Source organism: Epinephelus lanceolatus, chromosome 23 (assembly GCF_041903045.1).
Source record: "Epinephelus lanceolatus isolate andai-2023 chromosome 23, ASM4190304v1, whole genome shotgun sequence".
In the NCBI taxonomy this organism is placed as follows: domain Eukaryota; kingdom Metazoa; phylum Chordata; class Actinopteri; order Perciformes; family Serranidae; genus Epinephelus; species Epinephelus lanceolatus.
In genome coordinates, this window is record NC_135756.1 from 28,910,953 (window position 1) to 28,925,963 (window position 15,011).

Below are 15,011 nucleotides of genomic sequence, written 5' to 3' on the forward strand. Positions count from 1 at the left end.
ATTATTATTATTATTATTATTATTATTATTATCATCATCATCATCATCATCAATAATAATAATAATAATAATAATAATAATAATAATAATAATAATTATTATTATTATTATTATTATTATCATAATTATTATTATTATCGTTGTTATTTATTGCCGTTTCTTGTATTTTTGTACTTATTTGCATGTCTAGTTTTTTTAAGTTTTAAGTTTAAGTTTAAATTTTGAAATCTTTAATCTGACTCTTTCCCCTTGACTGCTGTAACACTGGAATTTCTCAATTATGGGATCAATAAAGGTGTATCGTATCTTATCTTATCTTATCTTATCTTAAGTCCCTAAGTAATATTAGTCCTATATGAAGAGGGCTTTAATTGTACAAATTAAAGGCTCTCTAAGTCTTCCTAAACTTGAAAAGTTTTTGTCACATGGCTCCCTGCATGTTTTCCGAAGTGGGAGGGACTAAACAGTTAGGTAAGGTGGCTAGGTTAGGTGGTTAGCAGTAATTTTAAGGGACTTGGGACATACCCAAAAACTTTTCAAGCTTAGGAAGACTTAGAGAGCCTTTAATCTATTTTATAAAGTAACAAGCCTATAAATTTCAGTAATTGTAACTGTTTTATTTATTTTACAAAGTAATTAGTTTCATGCCTTGTTATTGCCAAAAATAGTGGAATTATATAGTATTTACTTTTGTAATGCATTACTGTAATTTTACAGTGACTGTGTAATGCATTGCTCTCAACACTTCCAAAAAAGTATTACTAAAACAACTGGGTTTTTTTTTAAAAAAATCACGTTTTACCACTTTTACTGTTTTAAAAAATGCAATAGGTTACTCGACATGGATCTTGACAAAACTTTTTCATCTGTCTCACAACTTCCTGACCCTTACTGTGGTGTAAATAACGGATGCTACATCAGCAAACCCAGTAGGCTCTGTAATGACTCTTTTAGCTCCATCAGAGAGCTGGTTTTGAAATTAAGCTTTAACCATAGTAGAAGTATAGAAGTGTTCACTTTTGATTTGCACTGTGCACATTTGTTTGCAAATTTATGTTTGCAAAAGTCTGGGGTCCATTGTGCTTTTGGCTGCTAAGGTCAAACCCTCATGTTGCACGGAGCTCATCTGAGAGAACACGCTTTTGTGCCTCACAGGACAGCAGGATGCTGCTGTAACTGATCAGAAACAATCACCCACCCTCAAAGAAATAACAAAACTTCATTTTTTATTTTGTTGGGAATTTTATCAAAATCAAACCTCTAAATGCTGAGGGAGTAGCTTCTAATCTGTGTAATCAACCAGAGAGTCTTTTGATGAATTGGTGAGAAGTTCCATCTCTGCAGCTGCTTCAACATCAGCTGTGGTTAAATGTCTGCTTCAATTTACAATACACCACCACACAGGAGCTCGGATTAAAGTTCAGCCGTGTTTAATGAAATCTGCCTCAGATCTTGTGCATGCTACGTGCAAAACTGATGTAGAGTCAGCACCCTGGTGACTGTCACACGTAGAGCCATGCCAACATGAAAGAGAGAGCCACTCAGCTACACCAGTTATTAACGCCTATTTTCAATTCTCAACATCAAAAGTCAGGTCGGCATGTTTTCAATTAACCCCAGCGGAATATCTGTCATTATAGCTGCAGTGCTCATGGACATACATGTACGTCTCCTGTAGCAACAACACGAGATGAAAGCATTAACATTTTTGCCAGAGGTGAAGGATTCTGGATGAATATTTCTGCTCTGTGGTGCACAGAAAATGTGTTTTTCCTGCACACACTATTTGTACCAAATCCACCTTGATTCAATCTTTAAAGAAGCTGTGGAAAAAAATTAAAGCCTTCATTCAATATTCATATTTTAGACATTTGAGCAACTTAGATAAAAGGCAAGAAGAGAATTTGGAATTTCTGTAATCCAGTGCTGGGTGAAGTGGAAAGCAGAAATGTTTTTTGACTTCTACAGTGCCCAGAAAGAAGAATTGATTAAATGATTTTTGAAAATTCCCAAGACCTTTTATTTTCTTACTTGCTTGGTAGTCAAAGTAGAAGGAATATGGCAGTACAGAAATTTAGGGCCACTCCATTCTAAGATCCCACCTTCTTCTTAGATAGTACAAATTGACAAGCACATATTAACTGCTCAAACACAACATTAAGCACCATATTTTTTTTATATTATATACGCAATTATTATCCCTCCGCGCTGCAGATAAGTGTGGCCAGAGGCATTATGTTTTCGGGTTGTCCCTCTGCAGGTACGTTCATCACATTCTTGCGAACGTGATATCTCAAGAATGCGTCAAGGAAATTTCTTCAAATTTGGCACATAGCCATTGTTCACTTGGACTCAAGGATAAATTCATTAGATTTTGGTGGTCAAGGGCTCAAAGGTCAAGGTCACCGTGACCTTGCATCCATGTCATTCTCAGGAATGCAATACTTACAGTGGCATGTTAAGCGTGACAGACAGCCGTCTGTCTCTCCACCGCCCATGGTGAAACACCATGCACCATAGAAAATGCAAGACTCTCATACTGAGCTGAAATGAAGCAAGTGCTTGTAAGTGAAGTGAATTACATAAATAAACAGTCTTATGCTACATTTTTGTTTATGATGTGTGGTGTTACATCACGCATTGAGTGTATGAAAGCTTTGAGGGTACAAAGTCCTTTTTACTATCAGGGTATGGCAACACGTTTTTACAAATGAATGCCAGGTGTGGTTGCAATTGATGCTGCGAAGCAATTCATTTTTACATGCTTTGTCAATGGCCTTCACATCTACATATTACACACTAGGCATCCTCCTGCATCTGCTGTTGACATTCTGAGATGACCCTACCAATGCCAGGACATCGGCAAAAGCACAGTTAGGTGTAGGCAACAAAAGTACAGGGTTAGGTTTAGAAAATAACATCATGGTTTGACTCTTCATTCATACAGGAATTACACCAACCTCCTGAGTCAAAGTCCAAGGCTTGCTGGACCCATCCACCGTCACTCCAAACCCACCATATGGGGACTTTCCTGCCCCTTTTACTACATCGTTACCTTCACCATTTCAACCTCACGTCATCCAGCAGCATTTCATACCGCTGCAATGGATTGTGTTGCGAAAACAGTTCTGTTTGTCTCATTTGAATGTGATTTTCTTTTAATTACCCATGTGATGTGAGAAGCAGCATATTATCTCATCTGGCCCAATTCAAAAAAGTTTGGTCACCCCTGCCCTATGACATCACAAATTTGAGGTTTACACTCTAGTGTTTGAATTTGCGACAGAGTTGTTTATGAGTACTAATATTTTTGCCATTATTGCCAACATTTGACAACATTTGTTTGTTTGCTCACTTAGCATTTTCTGTATTCACTTTAGATCTACTGAGTTAATGATATCTGCCACATTTTGTGAATATTTACAGCTTGTCATGCACCTGACCACAAATCTAATACTTATTTTCTATGGGGAAGACAACAATTTTAGCTAGCCTGCAAGCTAACATGAGCATTCGTGTTATGGTTTGTAGTACCAAATTATTACTGAATAGAAATATTCACTGCAGTAGTCTTCTTAACCATCATTTCATGAGTTTGAAATGGGTTTGTGGTCCTGCCCCCTCCGCTATGTCGGCAACATGGCAACCATTGAGGGTGAGAAGTGTCCAACATTTTGGGTACTCATAGTGCACTACATTTTGCCATACTTCACAGTGTGAACGCACTCATGCATTCAAAATAGCGAGTTAAGTACAGAAGTATCCGATTTGAGACACAGCGTCGGATTCATCCTCCTGAACAAAACTCCTTGGCAGCCCATCTTGTAGTTGTAGAGATTTCAGTCTGGACAAAAGTGGTAGACTGCCTGACATTGTCATCCATGCTGCTGGCATGGCTATAAAGCTGCCTTGTCAGAATAGGATGTACTGTCATTCCAAGACATGAGGTTTTTCAACAAAACACATCTGTGATGAAAATATATAGTACACATATATAATATAAAACCACCGGAGCAAGCGTAGCCAGACCCCACTGCAGCAGCTGCTGGTATTTGGGACTCAGCGTGGAGACCCTGTTGAGTAAATGTGTAGAAGAATGGGACCCCAGGCTGATGATCCATTTCACTGCAGCGTGATGCTGAATCTACTGAGCTCAGCCTCCTGCAGGCTCCCAGCTCTGTCCATCACCCGTACATCACACATGAACCCTAACAAGCAGCTGGCCGGCCGGCGCCACACCAATTTGCACCAAATTGTTTTCTTCTTGTATTGTTGGTGAAATCAAATCACATCATGCCACAGATGAGAAATATGAAGCGACATCATTCCCACTCAGACTGAGGGGTGCATTTGATGGAGAACACCTCTCAGATATAAACAGATTTATTTTCCATCCATGCTATTTATCTGTAATGATTCATATTGTGTAGTTCATCATCTTTTAGTCACCCAGCCTCTGGCCTCCTTGTGTTTTCAGATTTACGAAGAAAAATGGATTTCAAAATGCGTCCAATGCTTAGGTGGTAATAACTGTAATAATGCAGGCTTTAAATGATTTGTATTGTGGACAAGTTTGTACACTGTGCGAGTCCATGTATCATAAGTCCACACAGTATTACTGACTCAAGGGTGCCCTCCTTTAGTAGGTAAATACCACTGCTCATTACTATGAGAGACATGTCAGAGGTAGGATGTTGACAAATTTAATGTAATGACATCAGTAAAACTACTTCATGAGTAATGTAGCACAAACTATGAGTCATTCTTAATGAACTGGGCAGTGATTCTCTTTAACCATTGATGCAAAAAGGCTTAAATGTAATGAATTCACACAAACACATCATCTTATCAGTAATTTCCAACATGTAACTGATATCACAAATTATGTGTTGTCATATTTTTTTGACTTGGAATAAGCCGAGCTGCTTGTAGCTGCCTCTTCTTGTCTTATATGTTTATGCTAAACTAGGCTAACCACATCCTAACTCTCAGTACTCAGCACATTGACATGACATTTTTATCTTACCCATGGAAAGAAAGCAAATCAGCTTATCCCTGTATTATCTCTACATCCAGACATAATATGATGTGCCAAAGTGGTCTACACTTTTTATTGCAATGTGTCACATACAGATTCTATCCACATTTCGTAATGACGCTTTATTTCATTTTAGCCACAGGTTGTGAACATTAGTTAGGCTACCACTCTAAACTCCAGCATTAGCATAGTTAGGTTGTTTGTGATTAGGGATCTCAAAGGATTCAGGTTGGTAAGGCCAATTCAGTACTCAAATCAGATTCTGTAATTTCAAAGTTAAGAGTTAGCTGTACCATAAAACTGTATATTAAAAAAAACAGTAGACATAGCCACCATGACGTGACATAACATAGTTTGTAGACTAACGTTTTGAAACCTCGAGTTTGGAATTTTGGCTGTCGCCATCTTGGTTCTTTGGAGCCAAGAGTGACCGTATTTAAACAAGATAGGAGTTGTGCTTCTATCCTGATTGATTGGTCGCTGTGGTAGCAACTTGTCAATCACAAGATAGCCACACCTTAAAGCATACCCTGCTTCATCATCTATTTCACTCTAAATGGGACCATAATTTACAAAATGGACATCATGTTATATTGAACAAGCAAGTGAGACCATAAACTCATTAGGGAGAATGTTTACTGAGGTAAACACTGAGGTTAATTGAGAAGTAGGGTCATTTTTTCATAGACATCTATACAATCTTCTTTCAGCCAGTAAAGTCTCCCCCTGCTGGCCATTAGAAAGAATGCAGGTTTAAGGAATTTCTGCATTGGCTTCACTTTTCAGATGCGGAGATAACCCCTTGAGCTATACACTGTTTGTGGATAAAAATCCAAATTTGAAAAGAGAGTGAAGCACAATGATGTTTCATGCTTCAAAAAAAGTGATTCATGAATATTTTAAAAGTGTACCTCAACTATGCCCCGACAAAGTGTAATTGTAGAGACGTGTCAAGTCAAAATTCAACTTTAAGCAACACGGAGTTGGGAGGATTTGCATATATCTATTCCAACTCTGAGATTTCATGTCTTTAAAACCAAGTAAAATGATTGAAGGGAAAATCACTTATGATTTTTTATCATGTTCTTTTGGGTCACTATTCCTATAGGGCCTTAGAGTCTTGTTAAAACATCTATTTGCAATCTGTCTCTTTACAATTTAGCACTGTATATAATCAAAATGGATTCTTTGGTGAGAATATGCCCTGATAAATCAATGCTGCCATCTACTATTAAACGTGTTAAAGGCATTTATGAGAACTGCCTGTGGGATACTAAACAGATTAGGGTGAGTCTCATAAAAGCAGACCTTGCATGGTTTCCCCCAAGGTAATATTTTAACGTAAACAGTAAACCCTTGATTCATCACGAGCTTACAGGCATCCGAAAGGTTAAAAGAAGAATAATTTTGAGATTATAAAAAGGAGCAGAGGGCAGTGTGGAGCATGGAGCTGGCGATGCTTTGTAGAAGTAGTGCATGTCTACTGCAATTTATGTAAAGGTTATACGTATCATTATCAAGGGATGCAAACATTTTAAACATCCATTTTATATATTAGGGCAGTGATTTAACCTAGTGGCGGGTAAAATGCTCTTTGGCTCAGTTTGCAACAGTGTCACCTCCTTTAATAAAAACTAATTTAATCACCATTGATACTGATATCAATAAAATCTACATTATTGTGAAGCTGGGAACAGTCCAAGTTTTTGAAATCTACAGACCAAACAGCCTACACAATGCGATTGTTTCCATCAACAGAAAGAAGATGGATATAAAACTGACTCACCTGTTAGGTAGCAGCACTTTTCTCAGTACAGCAGACCATGGCAGCTTTCAACAAAGGCTGAGAGAAGGCAGCAGAAGCCTGCAGAACTCACAGCAGTGCGGTGCAGCTACTTGGCTGGCCACAGGGTGGCAGTGTTGCATCCTAATCCCTCATGTTGGTGGCCTGTGGAAAGGATTCTCCATACTGAGCCTGGCATAGGCTGGGGACAGCCACAGGTCCTTGGTAGGTGGGCTGCCCTGCAAAAAATAAAAACAGAATAGAAGCTCCCAAAGAGAGATCCAGTCTAACTTTCTTCCCCCATACAGTTAAAAATGCATTATTATCTAATGATCTAAGATTGCCTCTGGAGTGTGGGTGGGGTAGGGGTGCATTTGGGATGCAAGAGAACATAAAAATGTATGTGTATGTGGCCACCATTGTTTGCCGGAAATGGCTTCATTTCTGGGTGCACTGCACTGCATGGACATCAAGTCTAGATCTTCTGGTATAAATATTCCCTTTATTATCTGAAAACATTCTGACTAATTTCACCAATATTAGAGTGCTCCATCCAATTAATTTACCTGTATCATTCTCTCACAAAACGAGATAAGTGCAAGCTGCTCACTAGTAGACAAGTTTTTGGAAGAAAAAAAAAATTGTTAGAATGAAAGTGGTCAGTGAGGTAACAAGTATACCAGTTTGTTGTTAAAGGAAGTTACCTTGGACTTATTTATCAGACTGGCAGGGTAAGATGCACATTCAGCCACTGATGCAAAGAGCCTTTAAAGTCTGATAAGAGTTGCACGAGTCTAATGACAGGAGCAAAATCCGTCTTTCAAAAGCCAATGCAATGACAATACATTTTTTTCAAGGGCGAATCTAATTTCATCTTTTTATTAGAGATCACATGTGCCTAATTCCATCTCTCGAAAGCCAGTGACGCAGATGAGTTTGTCTTTCCATGCCAAATCAAATTAACAAACCCATTGTCCTATTTCTAATCATGCATGCTGTCCAATTTTATCCCTCGCAGCCAAACCTTTGTTTGGATATCATATCTCATCAAATGGTTGTTATCCATCGTTTTTTACCCAATTAAATCATGGTGGTCCCATAATGAAGCCAAGCTAACAATGACATTTCAGTCTTTGGATATCTCCTCCAATCAGTTGTCATATCTTCAATCTTTTATTTCACTTTGTGTGTCATGCCGTCATAAATCACATGCTTTTGACACCAATTAAAGAGATGACTTTAGGTTTAGTTTGTGAATATTTATTTATTCATAGCTGTGCACAAACAATATTAATCTTCTACAGTGAGAGAACTAGTTATTTCCACTGTACAGATACATCTTAAAGCAATATATTATTATGCATTGTCACCATGTTTCCTTTCCTAAACCCAACCATCCATAACTCTATTTTCCTAAATCAAACTTACATAACTTGATGTGAAATACATTGTTAAGAGTGTAACTTTACCTTAAGTACATCATGTGACATCACCCAACCATGGGTCTTTTCGTGAACCTAACCTACGTAACTTTGCTTTCCTAAACCTCAGCTAAATTTGGTGCAAATTTGTTAGATATTGTACAATCCATGGTTTGTATATTTTCGTAAGATATATGAAAAGCTATATAATTTATTAGCTGATTATATGTGTAACTACCATTAACCACTCATTCTATTGTAAAGCTGTATGTATAGTAAATGCAGCGATATGACCCCTGTCCTCATGTCTGAAGCAGCTTAGTGAATCAGACAGTCTGCTCCCAGCCAGGCATCTGTCTCCAAGGCTTTTAACGTCATCTCAGTTAACCCATACACCCATCAGAATGACTGCACACACTGTGTAGACACCCTCCACTTTGGAGGGCACACATTGATTTTCAATATGTTTACATGACCACTGACTCCAATTAAACCCCGAGTGCTTATTGGTAAGCTCGTTAGGTCTGATCTCCTCCATTCATCCCTTCACATTTGTGACATTCATTCATTCTAAATACAAATTGTCATCTGTCTGCTACTTCCTGTGTGTTCTTTATGTCAATAAATTATGAAATCATTGTTACATCTATTATAATTATGGTTATTAGTAGTAATAGTAGTAGTTGTAGTGGCAGCAGGAGCACTTCACTATCGTACAAATGCTAAACTGGAAAGACTTTGGCTCATGTCACTGCTTCCCCAAAGTCCTCTTCACTATATGATGCTTTCAGTGGCTGCTGATTTGCTGTGAGCAACACATTATTTTGCAAGTCCTAAGCTTTGAGTTTTATACATATACACATACATAATAACATATAAAATCACAAAAATCATATTTTTTTGTACTTAATTAAAACAAATTTGTTGGAAGTTTTTGCTTCTCATTTTTTTCTTGACAGCTGCCTAGTTTTTGTACACACAGTAATGTAATGCTAGTTTGGTTCAAACAAAGTTGTATTGGGAAATCAAGTGTCAATTTGCTGGAAATAAATTGTCTTAATGTTACTTTGGATCAGGAAATAGAGTAATGAATTGATTCATGGCATCCTTTTTAGAAAAACACTTTTTCATCTGTGTGCTTTGGGGAAGGTATTAAAGGGATAGTGCTACCCCCTCTCCCCTGGGATCTCCGCAAGGGATGTGAGGACTCTAAAACTTCACCTGAGCCTCCCTCGGCATATGGGTGAGTAGATAATGGCTGAATTTTCATTTTTGGGTGCACTATCCCTTTAAGTTTATTTTCTACTTTTAAGTCAAAAGGCTGAAATCACAAATCATTGGTGTTGAAGTCCAAGTCAAGATTCTGTCTTTGATAGAAGTTATCAAATCTGTGACTCAGGTCTGACCGGAGTCCAAGTCTTGTGACTTGAGTCCACACCTATGGAAATAAATGATGTGGGAACACAACTTAGCATAAGATATAAACACGAGAATATGATCCTTCCTCTGCTACTATCGAGGGCAAGGAGGATGACTTGAGGCAGTGGCCTCAGATACCAAGTCACAACTTGAATTCGTCTTCTTTTTGTTGTCAATAAAACTTGTACAATTGCAGATAGTAAAAAATCCATTTCCCTTTTTTGTCAATGCTCAACATGCTGTTGTTTGAGCCACAAATTTGGTTTAGCTCGATTGTCAGTGGAGCTATAAACAACACAACTTGCTCTTGACCTCCCTAACATTTTCCCAACGCTAGGCTTAGCCTGTTGCTACTATCCGGGGACACGTCTTTGGCAGAGGTAGGCAGAGGTATGATCACATGTTTCTCTCTACACTGTCAAAGGCAAAAATGCCACCTTTTTGTTTGTTTTACAGGTTGCATCAGTTTAGGATTTTTTAAGTATTGTTAAGGTTGCCATTGATTTAACCCTTGATTAATGACCATCATTACCACAAGGAACGTTTTCTCCATTACATCTACGCTGGCCTCCCTCTTCATACGGAAGCAGTTTATCCAGCTAGCCCAACAATCCAGAATGCTCAGAAAAGAGTCTCAGACCGATAGGGTTGCGTTGTCTTTGATTCTTTACTGACAAACATAACTTGACTGTTGGGCTAACTGGATAAACTGCATAGGCCAGCATAGTGAAAGACTATGGCCTTCGATGGCTTCAAAACACAAGAAAGTCCTTCCACAGCACACAGAGCATGAAACAACTGCAGCACTGGCCATGTGCTAGCCTACTGCTCAAAAACGACAGTGAAACTTAACTCAACTTAATTAAAGCTGCATTACCCTTTGCGTCCACAGGTGGCAGTATAACAAAGGAAAGGCACAAGATAGATTAAAAAGTCAACGTATGGCATACAAGGTCATGACAACGTCAATCATTTAATGTTATTAGATGCCAAATTCTGATGTTTATTTTATTAAATATAGCTAGCCATGCAGTTTGTATGATTAAAAATATAAGGACAGAGGGCCGCTCTGATGATTGTATCTCTTTTTGCCCCCATCTCAAGGGGAAAAAATATCTTATATAAACTAATCTGACATGAGAAGAATGTCTTCAACAAATGATAATTGTGGTATTCACAGTTTGTCATGGTTTATGGAGCTGACTGTATTTTTCTTTGTTCATTAAAGATGATAATTAGGTAATGTGCTGATTACTGTGATCTCAATAAGGAGAGCAAGGGGTGCATTTAATTACATTTGTGCTGCTGCCCGGCTTTCAATGCAGACTGGAGTCATGGTTTAAGTGCTAATGTTACTTGGTCCCCCTGCAGGTATGATTTTTAGGTAAAAATGACTTATTCAGACAGCAGATGTTAAAATTGCCATCAAAATACTGTGAGGAGGAAGCCATAGTTATAAGCTTTGCAATATGTGGAATAGACCTACCAGGCTGACTGTTGTCTTATTTACAAGCAATGTGACCAGTTAATCTGCCAGAGATGTAAATTAAGTGCATGCTGTGGACCCTGAAACAACAGTAAGAATAAATCTTTTTATTTTCCACAATGCGCTCCCTATGTTCAGAATATAAAAATAAAGCTTCTCCACAAATGCACAACACAAATTGGCAAAACTGCCATCAGGCTGACAGGGGTCATATTTACACATTTAACTTGTTAAAAACAACTATATAAAATGATGACCTTATCTGTCGTTGCTGAGCTGCTGCACCATCTGCCAACCATAAAGCATCACAGAAAGGTACTGAAGGTCAGGGTAATGGTCTGTAACAAATCCAGTATACCTAAAATAAATAAAAAACAAATGAGGAAATCCGGCACAAAGCACTCGCACGCTGTTAGGGTGTCACATTAATTTAAAACACTGCCAGCGAAGAAGAGGGAATGAAGTTTACAGCATATTGGAGCTAAATAGTGGATTGATTTGTGGCTCAAATTGTTCCCTGTGTTACTGAGCAAGTATCATAAAACTATTATTATGCAATATTAATGAGGAAACTAATCTTCGTGTTGTCACTTTTCAGCACACAGATATTTATCACAAAAGAAGGAAACAAGTTTAACCACGGCACGTGGAACAGTGATTAGTTTTTTGTGCCACTCAGTGAGGCATGAGGCTCAGAACCATTCCTTTGTTCAAGACAATTTTTTAAGCACAGACTGCATCCATTTCTAGCAGAAAGAGTCAATGTATGCCATCCTTATTTTAATTTTTAAGGTTGTTAAAGCCGCTACAAGGAACTTTTAACTAGATATGCAAAAGTCTCTCGTTTCTGCTGATGTCTGTGCGTGACCTACAACAGCAAATGAGACCATCGGTGTGAAGATAAGCTATTTCTATATAGTGTATATCCATACCTTTAGGAAACTGTGTCCGGGTCCACCCCAGGGCGCTTCCAGGACAAAACGATTTACGGCACTCAGACAGCACACGTCATCTTACCTAACTGCTTACATTTATAGTGACTCTTATAAATAGCCTAATCATTATTCCTCCTCCTTGACGTCCGCGGGGAGTTAAAATAGCAGCAATCATCGGGTAAAAGTTCTGTGAAAGCACCGGACTCACCAACAGTCAGCCACGTCTCAGTCACACAGAAAATCCAATCCTCGGGAAGTCAGGAAATCCTTCAGGATAAACGTTTTGTTCGCTAGCAATCTAGCATTTACCAGGCCAATCCTGGCAGGAGCCAGTGGGTCCACGGCGTTAGCTGTCTGGGGAGCCACACACAGAGGCCGCAGGTTGGGCAGATTCACCCCGCGCCAGCGGGGACGAGGAGAGCAGGGGCCGCGGGGCTGGAACACCTCATCCGGGCCGACGACAGGTACCAGCCAGGCGTCGACAGGGTCCAGCGAGTGCCGAGAAATAACGAGGCGAGGCACCGCTCCATACTCAGTCCAAGAAGCCGTGGAAGTGCTCGCCAAACAGGCCTTCAGCCTTACCAGCCGACCGCTGCGTTTACCCCGGCGGCAGTGGCACTTACGCCGGAGAGGTGGAGCTGGGGCGCGGCAGAGGTGAGCTGAGATCCCCGATAGAGCGGGGGCAAAGTTTTCCCGTCTTGTTGTTTCATTCATCCCCAAAACAAACACATGCGCGAGCCAGGTAAGCGTCTTTACGACAATACGCACTAGAATGCTGGACGCCATAGAAAATTGCATGAGCACTGTGTAATGAACACTCATATTTACATTATTATTTGCTAGCTATTTTGTTCAGTTCACTGTTTAAAGACACGTTCAAAGCACATTTGAAGCAACCCGTTCTCATTCCAAAATCATCGAATGCTGGGGCTTGGGCAGTGACTTCTGTGTCAGATGCCAACGTGATACGCAGCTGGGCACCATCAGTGTGTGAATGTGCCAGACAGTGTCAGGAAAAAACATGGCCGGACAACAATGCAATTAAAGGGACAAAAAGTCCAAGGGCGCGGAGGAGGGGCAGTGGATGGGTGCAACAATAACCAACTTGCGTCCAGGAGGCCGGTGTTTGCTTCAAGCATGAATGCAAAGCCAAGCCCTGTTTGTTTTTTTTCTCAACCCAACCATGTGCTTTTAAATCCTAAACCTAACCACGTGCCTGAGTCGGCTAAACATGGACTTTATGCAAACTGTACATTTCCTGTGAAAACAGAAATGTAGTTTAAAAAGACACAATGCATGTAACAAGCTGAAGTTTACATGGCGTCCCAGAACGTCAACAACAGACACATCAAGGCTACCTTGACCATCATATGTCAGTGTGGAAAGTCCATGACCAAGCGGCGATATGACAAGGTCAGAGCGAGAATGTGTTGTTTGAATGTGCTCTTTTAGCACTTTTGTGCACTGCGCAAGCCATAGCTTCAGCTGAAGGGGTCACAAGGTCCCTTGCTTTTAGGTAGGTTAAAAGTATATTGTGTCACTTAGTGGTTTATTCCGCAGCCACTCTCTCCCCTCCCTGTCCTTTGTCTCTATAACTGAGCACTCTGCTTCCCCATCTCTCTACCATGACCCTAAATAGCAACAGGCCATGCTGCATGCTGTTTATTGGAAAACAGCCTCACTTTTTACAGACTGCTGAGCCAGTATGAGGCATCAGGTGTAAACTCATAAATCCTCAAAGATGTTGCCTGCATTTTAATAAGATCATAAGTTATTAGAAAGTTTGCTGTAGAGCTTCAGCACAGAAGTACCAAGCTTCCTAAACATTTATATCAGCTGAACCTCTCCATGAGGCCAGTGGTTAAATCATACCTCTCCGACAGCCCAGCACAAGATTGATCGTCGAAGGTCGCACGCACCTCCAGCACCGACTGGCTCCAGAGGATGCCTCTGTCCTCGGGGACTGAAGCTGATGGAGGTGCCTGTGTGACTTGTGGCTCCACAGAGCTTTGGGGACCAGCATATACCTGCATACGCACCAGAGGCTGTTCATCCATGAGCCACGAGACTGATGACTCCACTCGCCCTCTGATGTCAGAGGCCATCTATCACAGGAGTGGAGGTCTATCCGTGCTAAGTATGTAAGTATGCCCACACACAATGCTCTCACTACACTGTGTGGTCCTTATTGCTACAGCTTCTATATCAACTCGATACCTCTTTAACTTGTGGTGTAAACACATATAGCTTTAGCTGTGTCTAAGCTTTAAAGCAGCACTAATCAATAGTTTATGTAAACAATCAATAGAATAACTCTATGCAATATGGTAGGTTTGCTTGTGGAGACACACTCTGAGAATAATGCAGTGCCTCTAACTTTACAGAGCACTGGAGTTTGTTGTTTCCAGCAGCCGGCATGTTTCATCTAAAATCAAAGTGTATGAAACGGCTGCAACCATATGTTTGATCATTGTTTTGAGAATCTGAGGAGTTAACCTGTACAGCAGCACTTTATAAAATATTCATATATCTAAACCTCCACTCTGACATCTGTCTAGCAATCATTAACTTGTCACTCTTTTCTGTTTTCTCCCTGCAGTCTATTCCTTGAATGGAGAGAGGGTCGAACTGGTCAGCGTACATGACAGCTATACAGTAACCTGTTGGCTTTATAATAACAAGACCCTCTCAACATCCTCCAGCCATTTATCCATTTTAAACAACACAGGTCACATCTGCCCTCCGCATTTAAATATACCCATGAACTTCAAGTTTCCTCTGAATGTTGAAATGCAGGAGACAAACTGGAATAATCCTTATAGGCTTCCAAATCTACTTCCACAGATAGTACCTATTATCAGTTAATAGACTGTTCCCAAACTGCTTCTTCAAGCCTTTAGCATATCTCCTCTGGAGATAAATCACAGTG